This window comes from Taudactylus pleione, unplaced genomic scaffold (genome assembly GCF_031769625.1).
Source record: "Taudactylus pleione unplaced genomic scaffold, aTauple2 ptg000108l, whole genome shotgun sequence".
In the NCBI taxonomy this organism is placed as follows: Eukaryota; Metazoa; Chordata; class Amphibia; order Anura; family Myobatrachidae; genus Taudactylus; species Taudactylus pleione.
Window position 1 is genome coordinate 3,033,726 of NW_028284510.1, and position 19,876 is coordinate 3,053,601.

The following is a 19,876-nucleotide window of genomic DNA, read 5'->3' on the forward strand; positions in this document are numbered from 1 at the left end:
GTTAGTGAAGGTTTTGCCAGTGGGTGAGGTACGGAATCGGAGAGTGATTTTGAGTGAGGGGTATGCCAGTTGGTGAGGTATGGAGTCAGGGACTGATGGTTGGTGAGGGTTTTACCAGTGGGTGAGGTATGGAGTCAGGGAGTGATGGTGAGTGGTATGCCAGATGGGTGAGTTTGGGGATGGGAGTGATGGTGAGTGAGGGTTATGCCAATGGGTGAGATGCTCTATGGAAGCAGGGAGTGATGGTGAGTGAGGGTTATGCCAATGGGTGTGTTACTGTATGGAAGCAGGTAGTGATGGTGAGTGAGGGGTGTGCCAATGGGTAAGATATGAAGTTGGGTAGTGATGGTGAGTGAGGGGCATGCCAGATGGGAGAGGTATGGACATGGGGAGTGATGGTTTGTGAAGTTTATGAAAGTAGGTGAGGTGTAAAATAGGGGACTGATGGTGAGTGAAGGGTATTTCAAAGTCTGAGTGATGGTATATGTGAGTAGAAGTGGGTAAGAGGTACTTTATACAGCTTTGCTGGATGGGTGAGATATCAGAGAATGGGTGGAGTATTTGGAGAGAAGTATGTCTGGTGGATGGGTGGAGAACAGTACAAGTAGTAATACCTATACCTGAGCATTCACTGACAGAATCTGTGTCTCTGATGTTCACTCATTGTAACAGGGAAGACATTGTGTACATTACAGAACTATAGGAAGCAGCTGTATCATGCACCCTGCAACAGAACAGATACATTCCCCAAATTACTAAAAGAGTCATAGATAAGGTGTGTAGTACTTGTCTCACCACCAGAGGTGACCTCAAAAATGGGGGGAGGGGAAGGTGCTGGTGTTCTTTGTTGCCCACATTGATATCTGGCTACTTCTTTGAAATGAGCTACAAAAATTTGTCTACATCAGATTTAATATATATGTAGATATTTTAATACATTGCTCAAGTACAGTATATTAACAATTGAAACATGACAATTATATGTCTGTATACAGTATATTGTACTTCATGTTAACTGGTGAATCCTGACAATTATAATCAAACTGACAAGTAAAGTCTGACCTTTGTACAAATATATATGGAAAATATTAGATCATATTAATTAATGAAACATTGATAATTATAATCATGCTAATAAGAAAAGTGTAACAATTATAAGTTTATATATAGTTGAACTTAAATCATGTAAACTAATGAACCCAAACAATTACAGTATATGATTCAGCATTAAGGCATCTCATTTGTTTTCTCTCTTTGGGTTAGATACGAGATGCTGGAAGTCAGGATCCTGGCGGTCAGAATCCTGACACTGCAACATGACAGGGGCAGGATACCTTCAGCTGTTGGTCAGTATCCTAACCCTCCCTTTCTCCCTACACCTAACCCTAACCCTCATTCCATGATGCCTAAATCTAACCCTCCCCGCCAGTGCCTAAACCAAACCTGCCCCAGCATACTAAACCAAACCCCCCCACAACTTAGTACCTAACCCTAATGCAGGGGCGTATCTACCCATTCGCCAGGATGGCACTCGCCAGGGGCGCCATCCAAAGGGGGGTCACCATCTGGCAGTGCCACCAGCAGCCAAGGGGTGGACAAGTCCCACGGCCCCACAAGTGTAGGGCAGACCTCAGTGAGAGTGGTCTGCCTTACACAGTTTACAAACAGACAGCTGCCAGCGGCAGCTGTGTGTTTGCAATATGAGGAATATGGTGTACATGTGCGCTCCTGCTGGGTGTGTGTGATGGGATGGTGTGGGGAAGAGGGAGGGGGGGTGGGGAGAGATGTGTGGTTATGTGCCTAAGTGCAAGCTGTGTTAGTGTGTGTGAGTAAAAATGAGGCAGACAGTGAGTGTGGAATCCTACCTGTTTTATTGGGCAAGACACAATGCTTCTCTAGGCAGTTCCGTTGCTGGGTGTGGGGATGAGCAGATGGCTCTGTGCGATCTTCTGTTGGGGAGTGGGTGGACCCTTTCAGGAGGCTCCTTTTCCGTGCAGTCCTAACTCCTGCATGTTCCCCTGCTGAACCTATGTTCTACAGTCTTCCGGAACCGGGATGCATGGGGTGTTGCTATAGTCCAGTACTGTATGCAGTTGGCGGCGTTCTGCACTGTCTCTGGGATCTGTTAACCTACCGAAAGGTGGAGAGATGTCTGTGGTGTTGTGCAGCATTAGCGGTGATCGCAGGTGCTGGCCAGGTGGTGCGTGACACCTCCGTGAGCCCGCGGGGTGTCTGGAAGACGAACGCCTGTTGAGGTTCTGCTGTGAACAGTGGAGTGATGAGGAGAGCCGTGGTGTGGTGCTGCCCCATGGTCCCGTGGGGTCAGTTTATTGTGCTGTAAGTGCTGCCAGGGCAGGCAGGGGGGACCCAGGGTCTGCCAGGTGCTGCAGTGCTGGATCCTCTGCAGCCTGGATACGGTGTAGCAACAGATAGTCAATCAGTGTATTTGTAGTGTTGGTGAGTGAGAGGTGCTAGTTCTTCAATGCGTTTCAGCCACTTTGCCTTTATCAAGGAGTTAAGTGTGTGTTTGTAATAGCGGCCAGCCAATGAGAGTCAGGTAGACTCTCATTTTCTGCTGCATCGTCCGCAGAGGGAGCTGGCTGGAGCTCACTAATGAGCTAGTCTTCCAGCTCCAAACCACAGCATTTCTTGGGAGAGACATCATGACGTCTCTCCCATGCAGGAGAAGAGTGGGCTGGGACTCAGAGAGGACAGTGGCGATCGCGTCAAGAGCGGGGATCAGGTAAGTTGTATTTTTTTCTGTGTGTGTGTGTAAGCCTGGCACTGCGGGGGGGGGAGAGGTGGCAATAAAATAGTGGGTGACCACCACTGGGGGCACTTTATGGGTTGGTGCCTGAGGCCGGGGGCACTGTACAGGGGTGGCCACTATGGAGGGAAATTTAGGGGGGGTGCCAGTGACTGGGGCACTGTACAGGGTTGGCCACTACTGGGAGCAATTTAGGGGGGGTAGCCTCTACTGGGGGCACTGTAAAAGGGTGGCCACTACCAGGGGCAATTTAGGGGGGGTGGCCACTACTGGGGGCACTGTATAGGGGGGACTACTACAGGAGGAAATGCAACATTGGGGGAACTGCTATTGGGGCCACTGTATATGGGGGACTACTATTGGGGGCACTATATAGGGGGGACTACTACTGGGAGCAATGCAGCATGGTGGGGGGTTACTACTGAGGGCACTGCATAGGAGAGTGTAGGGGGGCATCAGTCCATTACATTGACAGGGGTGCATGGATCCCTAGATACACCCCTGCCCTAACGCTCCCCCTAGTGCATAACTCTAACCCCTAATCCTAACCCTCCCCCTAATCCCAGTACTTACTTTCAGGATGCCAGCAGTCAGGTTGCTGGCACTGGGATTCTGACAGGTGTCAAGATTCCTGAACCGGCATGCTGACTGTTGGAATTGTGACAGGATCACCTCTCTTTATAGTTTCAACTGGAGTTTTCACCTTCCGACAACTTTAATTTACAGTCTTGCACTATATCCTAAATACTTTGCTTTACTTATATATTTTTGTTTTATTTACCCTTCTGTATAATATAATAAGATATCTTTGGGGAATTTTTTCCACGTTAATTTGTACTTGTGAATGTGGAACATAACAGTGAGATAGATGTATTTTAAACATTTCTATTTGATACAACTACATTAAAATTCTCTCTTTCTTTTGAAGACTGATTAGTTATCTCATTTAGAGCACGTTCCAGCCTGGATGGTATTGAAAGCATTAAACTGTCTTTAAAGTCTTGGCCTATAAAAACATAGAGGATGGGATTAATGCAACTGTTGAAGTAAGCCAGGCTGACACAAATTACATATACTGTATAATCTCTCTCCCAAGATTTCAAATGCATTGGTATTAGTGGCCAAGTGTAATAAGGAAAACAAAAGATAAAGAAACGTATCACAACTGCAGTGATAATCCTGTATGGTCTCTGAGACTTATTCAGTCTATTAACATTTAGAAGTTTGAAAAATATTAGACAATAAGACACTAGAATGATAGTGAAAGGGATCTAAAACATAGTAACACACCTGGTGATTTTCATATTGTTCATGCGAGAGGAATACATAGAAAACTTTAATTTTCCCTTACACTCTGAAATATCCAAGTCTACACTGTTAAAAGTCACATGAGGAACACATAAGATCAGACTTAAACCCCAAATTATTACTGAAAATGCTGTGGGCACATTTTGACGTTCTATGTACCTTAGACAAAAATGGCCACACTATCAATATACAGAGATCAATACTCATGGCAGTTAAAAAATGTACACTAGTACACATGGTTATATACAGTATATCAGTAGTGACTTGACATAATTTGTAGTCAACATCTCCTTCTAAATGCAAAGCCCAGGCAACAATTTTTAAAGGCAGAATTACACAGCATATGAAAGCAGGTATGGCCAGATTGAGAAACCACACAGCACTGACTTTCTTCATCTTGAATCCAGCAATCCAGAAAACTAAGCCATTCCCAGGAATTCCCAAGATAAATGTGATACTGTAGAAAATGATTGAAAATATCTGATTGAATATAAACAATTTGCTTTCTTCAGTGTTAGGTTTATCTTCAGTCTGATTACATCTTGTCAAATAGTCTGAAAGATTTTTGTTCGAGATGATTTTTGTCCTGAAACCAGATTGGGGCACAAAAAGTGGTATAATTATTTACTCAGTATTTTATGAGTTTAAATTAAAGTAAAAAAGTACCATGTTGGAAAATAATTCAGAAATGCTTTCTTTCCATTACTTACATGAAGAGATGTGAGGTTTGGTTTTCGTAAAAATCGAACACACTTGAACTTTTGGGTTCCGAGTCGAATTGAGTATCGGCTCGGAACTCTTTTGATCCAAATTAACACTTTTGAAACAAGTCCCACTTTGGGTCTGCTGAAACTTCAAAACTCTAGGTCAATAATCTGGGGTTTTGGATTGCATGTAAACAGGACCAAATTAAAAAATTAGCTGTTTATAACAATTTTATAGAAATCCAAAACCAAAACAGAAAAAGAACCAAAAGAATTGAGAGTGGTTTTGGCAAAACCATAACATTTTATGGTGGTTTTGCCAAAACCAAAACAGGGGAGTCTGTGCACATCTCTACTTACATGTTGCATAATATTTTACCCAACACTTTAACCTTAGTTTTAATTTCAAGTGAAATATTTATTTGTTCCAGAAACACATCATACCTATCATGTATTTAAAAGCAACATTCATATATGTAGTATATTTATTAGCAATTGTACAAATTGCAATGAAAAATAAAAATATGAATAAAAATAACATTAATCATTATTGGCCATAATGAAAGCAAACCTAGTCATTTCAGCATCATCCTAATTTGCCAAAAGAGAGTCATTTACCTACTTTAAGAATATACTGGCATTTGGCATTTCAAACAAAAAATTTGCCAACAAATAAAAATACAGTATGTAGCTTTTAATAATTTGTGTTTAAAGCAGAAACGTCTGCTGACCTCCACATTTTTGTTTTGGATCTGGATTAATCTTTGTGTTTTTGATTTGGTTTTGCAAAACCACCCTCAAGTGTTTTGGTTTTCGTTTTGGATCTGTGTTGTTTCTTTTACAAATTAATAAAAAGTTTTTAAAAACAGCTAAAAACATGTTATTTTTGCAATCCAAAACCCAAATTCCGACCCAGGGAAGATCAGAATTGTTACTTGTATTTTTTCAAATCTCTTCAGGAGATCAGAACCGCGTCTCGTATCTGTTAAGAATCATGACATTTGGGTGAATTCGGTTTTCTGGAGAACTGCACATTTCTAGTTTAATACAGGGTTTACCCTAAAAGAGACATTTCATATTCCAACATATAATGACATAATCTTAAAAAAATATAAAATATAGGATACAGTTATCCTGGAGAAGATAGTTGATAAAAATATACATATATACAGTATGGGGTGATAATAAGTTGGTGCTATTAGTAGACACCAAACTATAATAGGGTGCAAAAAGAATGGTGGAAAAAGAAAGAAGAAAACTACAGTATATAGAGAGATTGACAAGAAATCAAAGAGATTAAAAAGAATGGCACCACAGCATAATAATAACAATTTGCATTGTGAAATTCTAAGGATAAATAGTAGCACATTACTACAATTCATAAAAAATGTATATATAAGACAGTAGCTATTATCTCAATACCCAACCAGTACTGTAAATGTCTGATAAAAGATAAGTAGCCGCCTCATGGGAGGGTACAATAGAGCCAGGCAGCACCTGTTGGGTGTTTATTACTGAATGCTGAGTTAGAATGGAGCCCATGTAATGAACAGAAGCAGTGAGGTAATTGCTATGTTGGACACATATATACACATGTATGTAACATGTCTGTAACATGTATGACACAGTATTAGAGGCTTAAGTTTAGGGAAACTGCATACTGTATATGGTTTTTTTTTACAATATATTTACCATATAAATGGCAGTATTCACAATACATACTATTGACGCCTCCTATAATATTAGGACAAATAAACAACTTAAATGTGTAGCTATTTAGATCCTAGTGAAATATGAGTTTGATTTTTTTTAATAAGACTGTTTTTATTGTTGTTGGTTTTTGGTCATTATATGCGGAAGTCTGAGCATGTATTCCTCCTCTGAGGGTAAACAGCCCAGCAAAGTGTGTGTAGAGGTATCTGATAATAATTCCCATGTGTGGCATGAATGCAATGTGTACAGCACCTGTATTGCTAAACTTAATGCATTATTCATTGATGCATGAATTGCTGGATTGGAGAAATTAGGAGTCCATATGTTTGTATTTAGGTGGAGTCTGACATTATATGTACGTGTTCAAGTCTTTACATAGGGCAGCCAGATGGAGCAAAGATTGTGGTGTTTTATATGTATATTTAATTTTTCATTCTTTAATTGTTTTCTTGTTTCATATCTTCAGAATATTGGCAGTGGTTTGAGTTTGTATAGTACAGGGAAGAGCAGGGTGTATACACTAGGCTCAAGTCTATTAGTAGCAAATAAGGTTCTGTGAGCCATTCTCATGATGAACTCACATTGCATGGTGGTCTTTATAGTCCTAGAGCATGGTTCTGTACTCTGTAGTGATAAGCTCATAAACCTATGCCAAACTACAACTCCTAACTATCCTCTTCCTCTCCCATTGCTGGTCGGATAAATTGTCTGTAGAGGGATAAGCATAGTACCGCTGTTAGTGTTTTGTCTGTGAGTGAGGATACTGGGAGAGAGCAGTGATGTCCACATACAGAGGTAAAATCAACAAAACCAAAGACCGCTCAGGCTTACTGATCTCTGCCATCAGGAAGGTGGTGTGGCAGGTTACTCAAGCCTGCCATGAGGGGGCAACATTCAGCTATTTAGGGGCACCAAAATATAATTATATATTTCCCTCCCAAAATAAAAACATTGTGGCTCCCCTGTGAACATTGAATTGTGCAGATGAACAATTTAGATTTAATATATTCTAGAAAAAAGAGGCAACTTTCAAGAAGGTCCTAGATCCACAATAGGATCAATTAAATCACAAGGTGATTCTAATGGTAGATAGACAGTAACTATATAGACAGTCAACAAATATACACCAGATGGTAAATTGTGAATAGGTCAACATATGTTTTTTTTTAATAGTTTTTCATGATTTTTTATGGTTAGGTGTAGGGTTAGAGTTAATGTTTCAGGGTTATGAATGCACAGAAATGACAGGACGCTAAGTATGGGCTATATCTACAGTATTCCAGTGCTGTCCCATTCATTTCAGTCAGTGCTCCCAATGTAACAGCAGCAAACTGTGGTCAGGCATTGTCTTGGAGCAAAAAACAGTTTCTTCACCTTATGTGGTATTTTCTTTCTCATGGCTCTGTGCAAATGGGTTTTCAGGCTATTTGCATAGTAGTTACCATTAATTGTCTGTCCATGGGGAACTCAGTGCTGTAGGATCATACCGTGTGCATCAAAGAATAGCAGAAGCATGACTTCATATGCCAAATTCACACAGAATTTTTTGGGCGGAGTCAAATTTGTGTATTTCCATACACTGGAATGTTGTTTGGATTCTGGATCATAATGATGAAACCATGAATCCTCACACGTTGCAATCAGGTATCCTCTCCGACATGCAAACACTGTTCTTGCACGATTGAACTGTTATCGCATCTGCTCTTCTATGAGATTTCTGGGTACCCATATGGTACACACATGATGCAATTTCAGTCACAATACGCTGAACCCATTCGAACGAGATGCCAAGGGAAGCTGAAAGTACATGTAAAGTTAACCAACATCTCTGCAGTTTTGGCAAAAATGTAAATTTTTAACCTCAGTGGAAGGTCTCCTTGGTTGACCTTCATTAGTCACTCACGTATTACACTTTTTGAAGTGCTTCCACTACCAAAATACTGCAGCATGGCTAATTGTTTCTCCACCGTATGCTTGCCGTAACATTTCATGAGTTTCATTTCCATTTTTTCCAAGTTTAACACAATATTCAATCACACATTTCTGACGTAATCTAAAAAGAAACACGTCATCCTCAGCTGCCATGACGAAATATATAAAGATCTTCCACTCGCTGTGACCAAACAAATAAGATTATGGCAGTCCAACCGCAGGTTCAGACACATCGATGTACAGTATGAGCTTCACAATAACCAGCATAGCGTTGGCAGTCTCATTACTTTTCAATCAGCCCTCATAGTTGCTCTGCTGTGTAAAGTGGCAAGTATGATAGATAGATAGATAGATACTACATAAAATGACATGTAATGATGGTAGTATATAACATACAGTAGCACACACTTTGTGGCACATGCAAAAACTGCAACATATCTAAGCAGATTAGAATCAATTAAAATGAAAAACATGCCTATAGAGATAACTATTGTAACTGGAACACAGATACATTACTTGGAATTGATAACTGATACTGTATAAGAAAATAACCTCACTAATCTCTAGTGATCTATATGTCTGGACAGCTTATATATGGCAGTACATCTTGTTCTAGCTTTTATTCCAACATTTTCTCCAGCTGTAACTAGCTCAATTTTTGTAATCTCAGCAATAGTGGTAGTACAGTATACAGATGCTTACATTTACCTATTGGTACTGCCAGATTATAGAATGATTAATTCAAAATGTGCATCTTATTCACACAAACAAAGCAACTGCAAGTGACAAATCTGCATTGCTAGCGAACACAGGGCCTGATTCAGACCCGGTTGCTAAGCTGCGTTTACCCGTTATCGGTGACTGTCGCCTATCTGCGCATGAGAATGCATCTAAATACGCAAGCGCAAACCAGTCATTGCGTCCAGGAATCGTGTGCTCATAGTACACTGACGGGACACAAGTTTTTATTGTTGTTGGTTTTTGGTCATTATATGCGGAAGTCTGAGCATGTATTCCTCCTCTGAGGGTAAACAGCCCAGCAAAGTGTGTGTAGAGGTATCTGATAATAATTCCCATGTGTGGCATGAATGCAATGTGTACAGCACCTGTATTGCTAAACTTAATGCATTATTCATTGATGCATGAATTGCTGGATTGGAGAAATTAGGAGTCCATATGTTTGTATTTAGGTGGAGTCTGACATTATATGTACGTGTTCAAGTCTTTACATAGGGCAGCCAGATGGAGCAAAGATTGTGGTGTTTTATAAGTATATTTAATTTTTCATTCTTTAATTGTTTTCTTGTTTCATATCTTCAGAATATTGGCAGTGGTTTGAGTTTGTATAGTACAGGGAAGAGCAGGGTGTATACACTAGGCTCAAGTCTATTAGTAGCAAATAAGGTTCTGTGAGCCATTCTCATGATGAACTCACATTGCATGGTGGTCTTTATAGTCCTAGAGCATGGTTCTGTACTCTGTAGTGATAAGCTCATAAACCTATGCCAAACTACAACTCCTAACTATCCTCTTCCTCTCCCATTGCTGGTCGGATAAATTGTCTGTAGAGGGATAAGCATAGTACCGCTGTTAGTGTTTTGTCTGTGAGTGAGGATACTGGGAGAGAGCAGTGATGTCCACATACAGAGGTAAAATCAACAAAACCAAAGACTGCTCAGGCTTACTGATCTCTGCCATCAGGAAGGTGGTGTGGCAGGTTACTCAAGCCTGCCATGAGGGGGCAACATTCAGCTATTTAGGGGCACCAAAATATAATTATATATTTCCCTCCCAAAATAAAAACATTGTGGCTCCCCTGTGAACATTGAATTGTGCAGATGAACAATTTAGATTTAATATATTCTAGAAAAAAGAGGCAACTTTCAAGAAGGTCCTAGATCCACAATAGGATCAATTAAATCACAAGGTGATTCTAATGGTAGATAGACAGTAACTATATAGACAGTCAACAAATATACACCAGATGGTAAATTGTGAATAGGTCAACATATGTTTTTTTTAATAGTTTTTCATGATTTTTTATGGTTAGGTGTAGGGTTAGAGTTAATGTTTCAGGGTTATGAATGCACAGAAATGACAGGACGCTAAGTATGGGCTATATCTACAGTATTCCAGTGCTGTCCCATTCATTTCAGTCAGTGCTCCCAATGTAACAGCAGCAAACTGTGGTCAGGCATTGTCTTGGAGCAAAAAACAGTTTCTTCACCTTATGTGGTATTTTCTTTCTCATGGCTCTGTGCAAATGGGTTTTCAGGCTATTTGCATAGTAGTTACCATTAATTGTCTGTCCATGGGGAACTCAGTGCTGTAGGATCATACCGTGTGCATCAAAGAATAGCAGAAGCATGACTTCATATGCCAAATTCACACAGAATTTTTTGGGCGGAGTCAAATTTGTGTATTTCCATACACTGGAATGTTGTTTGGATTCTGGATCATAATGATGAAACCATGAATCCTCACACGTTGCAATCAGGTATCCTCTCCGACATGCAAACACTGTTCTTGCACGATTGAACTGTTATCGCATCTGCTCTTCTATGAGATTTCTGGGTACCCATATGGTACACACATGATGCAATTTCAGTCACAATACGCTGAACCCATTCGAACGAGATGCCAAGGGAAGCTGAAAGTACATGTAAAGTTAACCAACATCTCTGCAGTTTTGGCAAAAATGTAAATTTTTAACCTCAGTGGAAGGTCTCCTTGGTTGACCTTCATTAGTCACTCACGTATTACACTTTTTGAAGTGCTTCCACTACCAAAATACTGCAGCATGGCTAATTGTTTCTCCACCGTATGCTTGCCGTAACATTTCATGAGTTTCATTTCCATTTTTTCCAAGTTTAACACAATATTCAATCACACATTTCTGACGTAATCTAAAAAGAAACACGTCATCCTCAGCTGCCATGACGAAATATATAAAGATCTTCCACTCGCTGTGACCAAACAAATAAGATTATGGCAGTCCAACCGCAGGTTCAGACACATCGATGTACAGTATGAGCTTCACAATAACCAGCATAGCGTTGGCAGTCTCATTACTTTTCAATCAGCCCTCATAGTTGCTCTGCTGTGTAAAGTGGCAAGTATGATAGATAGATAGATAGATAGATACTACATAAAATGACATGTAATGATGGTAGTATATAACATACAGTAGCACACACTTTGTGGCACATGCAAAAACTGCAACATATCTAAGCAGATTAGAATCAATTAAAATGAAAAACATGCCTATAGAGATAACTATTGTAACTGGAACACAGATACATTACTTGGAATTGATAACTGATACTGTATAAGAAAATAACCTCACTAATCTCTAGTGATCTATATGTCTGGACAGCTTATATATGGCAGTACATCTTGTTCTAGTTTTTATTCCAACATTTTCTCCAGCTGTAACTAGCTCAATTTTTGTAATCTCAGCAATAGTGGTAGTACAGTATACAGATGCTTACATTTACCTATTGGTACTGCCAGATTATAGAATGATTAATTCAAAATGTGCATTTTATTCACACAAACAAAGCAACTGCAAGTGACAAATCTGCATTGCTAGCGAACACAGGGCCTGATTCAGACCCGGTTGCTAAGCTGCGTTTACCCGTTATCGGTGACTGTCGCCTATCTGCGCATGAGAATGCATCTAAATACGCAAGCGCAAACCAGTCATTGCGTCCAGGAATCGTGTGCTCATAGTACACTGACGGGACACAAGTTTTTATTGTTGTTGGTTTTTGGTCATTATATGCGGAAGTCTGAGCATGTATTCCTCCTCTGAGGGTAAACAGCCCAGCAAAGTGTGTGTAGAGGTATCTGATAATAATTCCCATGTGTGGCATGAATGCAATGTGTACAGCACCTGTATTGCTAAACTTAATGCATTATTCATTGATGCATGAATTGCTGGATTGGAGAAATTAGGAGTCCATATGTTTGTATTTAGGTGGAGTCTGACATTATATGTACGTGTTCAAGTCTTTACATAGGGCAGCCAGATGGAGCAAAGATTGTGGTGTTTTATATGTATATTTAATTTTTCATTCTTTAATTGTTTTCTTGTTTCATATCTTCAGAATATTGGCAGTGGTTTGAGTTTGTATAGTACAGGGAAGAGCAGGGTGTATACACTAGGCTCAAGTCTATTAGTAGCAAATAAGGTTCTGTGAGCCATTCTCATGATGAACTCACATTGCATGGTGGTCTTTATAGTCCTAGAGCATGGTTCTGTACTCTGTAGTGATAAGCTCATAAACCTATGCCAAACTACAACTCCTAACTATCCTCTTCCTCTCCCATTGCTGGTCGGATAAATTGTCTGTAGAGGGATAAGCAAAGTACCGCTGTTAGTGTTTTGTCTGTGAGTGAGGATACTGGGAGAGAGCAGTGATGTCCACATACAGAGGTAAAATCAACAAAACCAAAGACCGCTCAGGCTTACTGATCTCTGCCATCAGGAAGGTGGTGTGGCAGGTTACTCAAGCCTGCCATGAGGGGGCAACATTCAGCTATTTAGGGGCACCAAAATATAATTATATATTTCCCTCCCAAAATAAAAACATTGTGGCTCCCCTGTGAACATTGAATTGTGCAGATGAACAATTTAGATTTAATATATTCTAGAAAAAAGAGGCAACTTTCAAGAAGGTCCTAGATCCACAATAGGATCAATTAAATCACAAGGTGATTCTAATGGTAGATAGACAGTAACTATATAGACAGTCAACAAATATACACCAGATGGTAAATTGTGAATAGGTCAACATATGTTTTTTTTAATAGTTTTTCATGATTTTTTATGGTTAGGTGTAGGGTTAGAGTTAATGTTTCAGGGTTATGAATGCACAGAAATGACAGGACGCTAAGTATGGGCTATATCTACAGTATTCCAGTGCTGTCCCATTCATTTCAGTCAGTGCTCCCAATGTAACAGCAGCAAACTGTGGTCAGGCATTGTCTTGGAGCAAAAAACAGTTTCTTCACCTTATGTGGTATTTTCTTTCTCATGGCTCTGTGCAAATGGGTTTTCAGGCTATTTGCATAGTAGTTACCATTAATTGTCTGTCCATGGGGAACTCAGTGCTGTAGGATCATACCGTGTGCATCAAAGAATAGCAGAAGCATGACTTCATATGCCAAATTCACACAGAATTTTTTGGGCGGAGTCAAATTTGTGTATTTCCATACACTGGAATGTTGTTTGGATTCTGGATCATAATGATGAAACCATGAATCCTCACACGTTGCAATCAGGTATCCTCTCCGACATGCAAACACTGTTCTTGCACGATTGAACTGTTATCGCATCTGCTCTTCTATGAGATTTCTGGGTACCCATATGGTACACACATGATGCAATTTCAGTCACAATACGCTGAACCCATTCGAACGAGATGCCAAGGGAAGCTGAAAGTACATGTAAAGTTAACCAACATCTCTGCAGTTTTGGCAAAAATGTAAATTTTTAACCTCAGTGGAAGGTCTCCTTGGTTGACCTTCATTAGTCACTCACGTATTACACTTTTTGAAGTGCTTCCACTACCAAAATACTGCAGCATGGCTAATTGTTTCTCCACCGTATGCTTGCCGTAACATTTCATGAGTTTCATTTCCATTTTTTCCAAGTTTAACACAATATTCAATCACACATTTCTGACGTAATCTAAAAAGAAACACGTCATCCTCAGCTGCCATGACGAAATATATAAAGATCTTCCACTCGCTGTGACCAAACAAATAAGATTATGGCAGTCCAACCGCAGGTTCAGACACATCGATGTACAGTATGAGCTTCACAATAACCAGCATAGCGTTGGCAGTCTCATTACTTTTCAATCAGCCCTCATAGTTGCTCTGCTGTGTAAAGTGGCAAGTATGATAGATAGATAGATAGATAGATACTACATAAAATGACATGTAATGATGGTAGTATATAACATACAGTAGCACACACTTTGTGGCACATGCAAAAACTGCAACATATCTAAGCAGATTAGAATCAATTAAAATGAAAAACATGCCTATAGAGATAACTATTGTAACTGGAACACAGATACATTACTTGGAATTGATAACTGATACTGTATAAGAAAATAACCTCACTAATCTCTAGTGATCTATATGTCTGGACAGCTTATATATGGCAGTACATCTTGTTCTAGCTTTTATTCCAACATTTTCTCCAGCTGTAACTAGCTCAATTTTTGTAATCTCAGCAATAGTGGTAGTACAGTATACAGATGCTTACATTTACCTATTGGTACTGCCAGATTATAGAATGATTAATTCAAAATGTGCATCTTATTCACACAAACAAAGCAACTGCAAGTGACAAATCTGCATTGCTAGCGAACACAGGGCCTGATTCAGACCCGGTTGCTAAGCTGCGTTTACTCGTTATCGGTGACTGTCGCCTATCTGCGCATGAGAATGCATCTAAATACGCAAGCGCAAACCAGTCATTGCGTCCAGGAATCGTGTGCTCATAGTACACTGACGGGACACAAGTTTGAGTGACAGAATGTGCCATTTGTGGGTGGTGACAGGGGAAGGTGCTTGTGAATGGGGGAGTGGATATGCGAATGCAGGTGTGTCTGAGCATCAAAACATAGTTTAATGGGTGTGCACAATAAGCAAAGTAGCGTCATTGAACATATCACTTGGTTGTATTTTAGCCTGAACTGATCGCAGTGCTTGCGGTGGGGTAGGGTCTACCGCAAGTGATGCGTGCAACTCCGATGGCACTAGATGTTCCCAATTAATCACACACTTCCTTGAGATGTGGGTGGGCTTCTTTATACACTTCCATGAGAGAAAGGTGGGTGGCTTTATACTCCTGGTTATGCTTACTGCTGTTGCTCTCTGAGACATAGAGGGCGTCCTTAAGCCACAGTGCAATTGCAGAATTTGCATACCTGGGCCCTTTTGGCAACTAGAGAGCGCAGTTTAGCAACCAGGTCTTAATGAGCTCCACAGACCACTGGGATTTGCAACATTTGTAGATCTGTGTGCTACTGAGTCTGAATCTGTATAAAAAGGACTCCAATCTGTATGAAAAGGACTTCAAGTCATGTCAAATTTTAAACACCTACTCTCCAGTTGTCAGTCGGGGTTTTGCACTCAGAGACATTGTCCTTTAAACTACTCGATTGTCCCTTGACTCCTGTCATTCTTGGTCTTCCGTGGCTTAGGGATCATAATTATTGATTGGCAGTCTGGAGAAATAATCAAAATCATTGCTTGGCCATGCCAGTTCAGTCAGAACTACCTGCGGTTACCGAGGCACCTCCAGTCGTTCCACTCCAGTACCGTGAATATGCTGATGTTTTTCCAAAAAACTTGTGGATGTCCTTCCTCCACATAGGTTCCACGACTGTGCCATCAACTTGATCCCTGATGCTAAACTACCCAAAGGTCGGTTGTATTCCCTTTCTGTACCAGAAGAAAAGGCTATGAGAGAGTAAATCAAGGATGCTTTGGCCAAAGGATTTATCTGTCCCTCTAAGTCACCAGTGAGAGCTGGCTTTTTATTCATGGGAGAGAAGGGAGGGATCCCTTCATCCCTGTATTGACTATAGAAGACTTAATAACATCATGGTCAAAAATTCATATCTCTTACCTCTCATTCCGGTACTGTTCGATCAGCTGCATAAGGCCAATATCTTCTCTAAGATTGACCTTCGAGGGGCATACAACTTGATTCAAATCAGAAGTGGGGATGACTGGAAGATGGCCTTCAGTACTCACTCGGGACATTACGAATATCTTGTCATGCCCTTTGGTTCATCCAAAGCTTCGGCAGTTTTTCAAGACCTCATCAATGACATCCTGCAAGAGTTTTTGGGGGAATTCATTGTTGTATGCCTGGATGACATTCTCATTTTCTCTCAATCACTGGATCAACACCATCAGCACATATGTCAGGTTCTTCAAAAACTATGGGAGAACCACCTGTACGGCAGGTTGGATAAATGTGATTTTGTGGTCATTCAGGTTTCTTTTCTTGGATATACCATCTCATCTCAGGGATTTTTGATGGATCCTGGTAAACTTCTCTCAAGGCTATCCTGAGTTTCCTTTGCTTTTCTAATTACTATCGCTGATTCATCAAATGTTTCTCCAGCATTGTAGCACCCATTGTGAATCTGACCAAGAAAGGAGCAGATACCCAAAAATGGTCTGTTAAGGAGGTCCAGTCTTTCAAAGCCCTCAAGGTTGCATTCACTCAGGTGTCAGTACTCTGACATCCTGATCCTGACCTTCCATTTGTCAAATAGGTGGATGCCACTGAAGTTGGAGCTGGAGCCATTTTGTCACATAAAGGTCCTACTGATGATAAGTTGCACCCGTGTGCATTCTTTTCTTGCAAATTCTCTTCTGCTCATGATGCATCTTATAGTGAGCAGGATGTACTAACACTGATATGCAGTCAAACCTCTAAAAACTGCAGTTTTCACATTTTTGACTGCATTCCCCAATTGTAGCTCCAGAAAGTGAAACTTTCACACAATAGGTAACACCATCTACAGATGGTGTTCCCTATAGAAGCCATTGTGTACTGATTATATATAGCTATGAGACTGCGCTATGAAATCACCTAAAAAATAAAATGTATAATAACCTGTGTAGTAAATGCTTAGAGATGGAAACAATCAAAGAAAGGATGCAGCTATCAGTAACACAGTGGTCACCTGGTAAATGATATCAAGGAAAAGTGGGTGGTGATAGCGCAACTGGTATTGGATGTTTATATATATAGAATGGTGGGTGGCAGTAACCTAGAGATACTGTCTATAACAAGGCAGATACTTTTATAATAAACACAAATTTATTACACATACTGTATGATATTCATATTAAAAACAAACATGATAAAACATTGACAATTGATGTATGTAATGCTGATGTATTAAAAAAATATATGTGTGTATGAATGGTTGATATCAATTTGAAAAATGAGGTGTAAAAAATGGGATTGGAGGAAAAAATAAAAATATAAAAATGAATAAAAATATAGGTTGATAAAAATAAAATGGACAGATAATGTTTATGAAAAAATAAATGGATACATTCAAATGGATAAATAAAAAGACCCTGTTGGGAAATATTCAGAACACGTTGCTGAAGAATTGATGAAAATTGCCTAACCTGCAGGTTGGTTTGTATTGAAGTCCGTGTCTCCCAAAGAATCGGATGCATGATCCAATAGTATCAAAAATCAATGTGAAGTGCTCAGCAGTGAATAGCTGGACGCCGTAATCCAAATGGAAAGCTGACAATCCTCTATGGCGGTGAAATAGGGAGTCCATATATCACGGAGGATCAAGGTGCTTGTATAAATAAATGAGCTTCCAATCGTGCTGACAGCTGTAAGCTAGTCAGCTGAGGCAATATTAAATTCTGGCCCCTTGTGGAGTCTATGCTGGGATCCAGTCCAGGATGAAGGGGAGATGGGTCACAATGGCATCTGGTAAGAATGGACAAAGGCTCATTCAAAGTAGCATGTGTAATGTGCATGTGTAATGAGTGTTTGCACTCATGCCCCTTTTATCCCACTTGCTTAAGTTAAATATGGCAGCGTCCATGGAGGAAGCAGTGGGAATGCTGTAGTCAGAAGCGTGGCCGAGACTCCCGGACCGAGTCCGCAGGACACATACAGGACCACTCCGAGTGCCCACTCACCCCTCTCCAACATCCCCAGAGAGGTAAGAGTGCAGCCCTCTGGCAGTGCTGGGACCACACTTTGACAGTACCACCCCTTTTAGGGTTGCCACCGAACACCTATTTGGCCTGTGAGGAAATTACTGATGAATACTCTTGATTAGACAAGGAGCATTCATAGCCTTGGCTTTGATCCATGATCTCTCCTTGGGCTTATAGACCCTCCAGTCTATCAGATACTGTAATTTTTCTTGAAGAATTTGGGGAACTTTAAATTCAACTCCTTGTTTGGTTTGCATCTGTGGCAACTTGGGAGGAGAAGACCGGGTGCAGTTTAATACCAGAGGTTGCAGCAAAGAAACATGAAATGTATTAAGAATACAAAAGTGATCAGGGAGCTTTAGTGTATAGGTCACAGAATTAATTAATTTCTAATGGAAATGGTCCAATAAAATGAGGTAATTTAATTGTTGGTTCTTTGGGTCTTAAATTTTTGTTAGATAACTACACTTGATCTCTAGACTAAAGAGTTGGAAAATCTCACCACTTCCTGTCAGCATAGATGAATGTTCCTCCATACTTGAACAAGAAGTTCTAATCTAGAGGCTGCTTCAGGTACATCTGGGAATAAATGAAATGTGGGAATTCGCGGATGAAGACCATCATTTAAAAAAAAAATAGTGGTATTCGTTGCAGTGTGGTAGCGATGGTTATGGGCAAACTCTGCCCAGGGTAAGTGATCCACCCAGTTGTCTTGTGAAGTGGTTATGTAAAGACAGAGGAAGGTTTCTAATTCTTAATTAACTTTCTCAACTTGTACGTTGGTTTGTGGGTGGTAAGCAGAAGTAAATATGATTTGCATGGCTGTACATAAGCTTATCAGAAACTGAAAGAAGATCTGGGCAAGTTTGGCAGCAGAAGGGAGCTCAATAAGGGCAATAAAATCAGCCATCTTTCTTTGAGTAAGTCCGTAATGAAGTCCATGGCTAAGTGTGCCCAGGGATGAGTGGGTAGAGGCAAAAATTTAGGTAGTCCTGCTGGAGGGCACTGAGTGGATTTATGCTAAGCACAAGTGGGGCAGGATTTAATGATATCTTCAATATATTTCTTTGTGGTTGGCCACCAATAAGATTGTTGCAGAAATGTATAAGTTTTGAGGACTCCAGTGAGCTCAGCAAATGGATATGCATTTGCCCAAGCTTCTTTCTTAAATTATCAGAAATTCTGAATCTTCCAGATGGAGCAGTTTGAACAGTGGTACTTTTAGCAGCAAAAGAAAGAGAATTAATGATGGGTCCCTTGAAAGAGTTATCATCTTCATCTGTAGTCAGAGACCTAGATAAAGCATCTGCTTTACTGTTCTGGATCCCAGACGATACTTGATACTGAAATTGAACTGGGAAAATAAAAGTGCCCAGTGAACCTTGTGTGAATTTCAAATAGGGCAGATTTTTATGATCTGTATAAATTGTTATTGAATGTTGGGCTCCCTCATGAAGATATCTCCAAACTTCTAGTGCAAGCTTAATTGCAAGAAGTTTCTGATCACCAATGGAGTAGTTTTGTTTGTAGAAGCCGCATGGATGAAGTTTCTGGTCCTCTGCATAATGAAAGAGAACAGCCCCAACACCCACAACAGATGCAACGACTTCGAAGATGAATGGTCTTTCCAAATCGTGTTGCAAAAGTACAATTGAAGAAGTAAGTTCCTGTTTTAAATAAAGAAGAGCAGCATGAGCCTCAGAAGACCAACGGGTAG

General features: G+C 40.2%; 1 pseudogene; it reads right to left on the reverse strand.

Annotated features, from left to right (window-relative positions):
- Nucleotides 1-3,642: 3,642 nt before the first annotated feature.
- Nucleotides 3,643-16,212, reverse strand: LOC148525450 (formyl peptide receptor-related sequence 3-like; annotated as a pseudogene).
- Between the last annotated feature and the right edge of the window lie 3,664 nt (nt 16,213-19,876).